The sequence below is a fragment of the Octopus sinensis genome, linkage group LG2 (genome assembly GCF_006345805.1).
Source record: "Octopus sinensis linkage group LG2, ASM634580v1, whole genome shotgun sequence".
Taxonomy (NCBI): Eukaryota; Metazoa; Mollusca; class Cephalopoda; order Octopoda; family Octopodidae; genus Octopus; species Octopus sinensis.
In genome coordinates this window covers 47070414-47072992 of record NC_042998.1, presented here as the reverse complement: position 1 = coordinate 47072992, position 2579 = coordinate 47070414, and positions in this window count along the sequence as shown.

Sequence of the window (2579 nt, the reverse complement as noted above, 5' to 3'; positions counted from 1 at the left end):
TCATGTACTGAGAACATGCCAGACAGTGTTTTTAACACGTCTTGGAGTCCTAGAACAATCAACTGGCACTGTTCACATGGCATATATAGATATGTTTCTTCTAGATACTACATTTTGTTTTACATTTGTTCATTACATCTTACATCGATATTGCTCTCAATTTGAATATATTAGGAAGCTCATAAAATCGAGCTGAGCAATGTGGGCTTATATTTCTTTAATTTACACGATTACGATAACATACTCTTACAAATATCGACATTTCACTTTATATTATCTAGTCTTAGCTTTACTTTCTAAATGTTTGGTTCTTACTGTTAATCACATACACATCACTTTGATAAACCTTGTTAAGAATATTTCATTTGTTCCTCTCCGCTTTACTGTATATTCTGTATATTCGTCGTTACGAGATTTACAAAAATTAAGCCAAGCACAAACTATATAGCAGTAACTGTAAAGGTAGGAAAATTTAGAATTTAAAAATGTGTGTAACATAACCCTTTTATTTATTTATTCAATAATTTATTCATTCATTCATTTATTTATATATTTTTACAGGAAAATAGTCGATTTTATTGTCCTCAGTAATTTGAATGTTACTCGTTTAACTACGTAGGAATGATGAAAAGTGAATTCAACCTCAGTAGGACTAAATACAGAACGTAATATGCTGCAACTAAATTCTGAAAGTGCGTTTCAACTCTGTACTGATTCTATCTTTCTTCCAGCTTAAACGGATTAGCTATACAATATACAACTTGATAAAGAAACGGTCTTTCTATGGGTAGAGTTCTTAGTGCCCAAAGCAAATTCCATCTGAAAAATTCTGTTACTATTCTGAAACTGTATCTTTAGAATTTAGAAGAGCATAGGTACTGTTCTAAAAACTTTTGCTGAAGTTTCTATTTGTGTTCTTTTTTTTTTCTTTCATATATCTGAAACATTCTTCCTTTGGTATTAAAACTGTTCTCATGACTTGATTGTATTACTCATCATTTTTTTTTATTTTCATTCGCAACATCACAAATCTTCATAATTTTCATTTTTTATACTGCAATATTTAAGACTTTATTTCATCCAATATTGATACAACTACATGGGAAACAAAATGAAAGAAAGAAAATAATACGATATTTAAGCGTTGACATGCTTGATATTACAAATATGAGCAATATTGGGGTGCAAACCCACAATTTTTTTAATTATTAACTTATAACGTGGACGTATCTAGAAATAAAGTCTAGAGCAGTGAGCTGAAACTATACAGATACGTGAAATATGATTGGTTGATTGATCTTTAGATATTACTCTTTACTCTTTTTTTCTTGTTTCAGTCATTTCATAGCGGCCATGCTGGAGCACCACATTTAGTCGAATCAAATCGACCCCAGCACTTATTCTTTGTGAGCCTAGTACTTATTCTATCGACTTCGTTTGCCGAACTGCTAAGTAACGGGGACGTAAAAACACCAGCATCGGTTGTCAAGCAATGTTAGGAGGACAAATATAGAGACACAATATATACACACACATACATATATATATATATAATATATATATATATATATGCATATATATACGACGGGCTTCTTTCAGTTTCCGTCAACCAAATCCACTCACAAGGCTTTGGTCGGCCCGAGGCTACAGTAGAAAACACTTGCCAAAGGTGCCACGCAGTGGGACTGGACCCGGAACCATGTGGTTGGTAATCAAGTTACTTACCACACAGCCACTCCAGCGCCTATATAAGAATTTATTTCAAACATATGAATAAACTTATTGTAAATTAATAGAAATTACAGGTCAGTGTGCAGAGTTAACGACATTGTGCATGAATTTTGTTGTGATTATATGTCTGCCTCATCGAGAAATAAGATGCAGTCTCAAATTAATTCTGTCACAAAATTTTAGAAGAGATTTTCATACGTGATAGTGTAAACTCAGTTTTGTATCTGTGTTGTTATTCGTTCCTCTCGGTTACTTGCCAAAAATAAAAGAAGCTGCACTTAAAATGCAAGTATATTATTAAATCTACAACACAACTTGCAATATGTGTAATGGAATAACGAAAACATCGAAAAATAAAAATAACAAGGAAAATGGAAAAAGATACGAACAAAACTAAGAAAAATAAAGACGAAAATAAAGGACACATTATATACACGACTTGAAGTAAATTTCCTTAGTCGCCCATCAAAATACCGATGATCTTGAACTACGACACATACATAAAAACATAAGGCCAGGTCAGTTATTTCTTGTTATATTTCTCAGCATGATTGTTTTATCTCAGATCTACTGAAGGGAAGCAGCACGATTATTTTGGCATTTGGTCTTGATATCAGATAACCTATAGGATTGTTTTCCAGATAAGGAAAAAATAGTTCCTCCACAATATATCGGATAAATCCTACCTATTGTATGTATGTTGAACAGAGATTTGCGAAATTCGAACCAGGCGCCATGTGCGTTAGTAGCAGCCATAACAGTTTAAGAATTAATAACAATAAGATATACAACCTTTTGAGGTAACTATGTTAGACATGAGATAAAGCTCACAACGAGTCGAAACATAC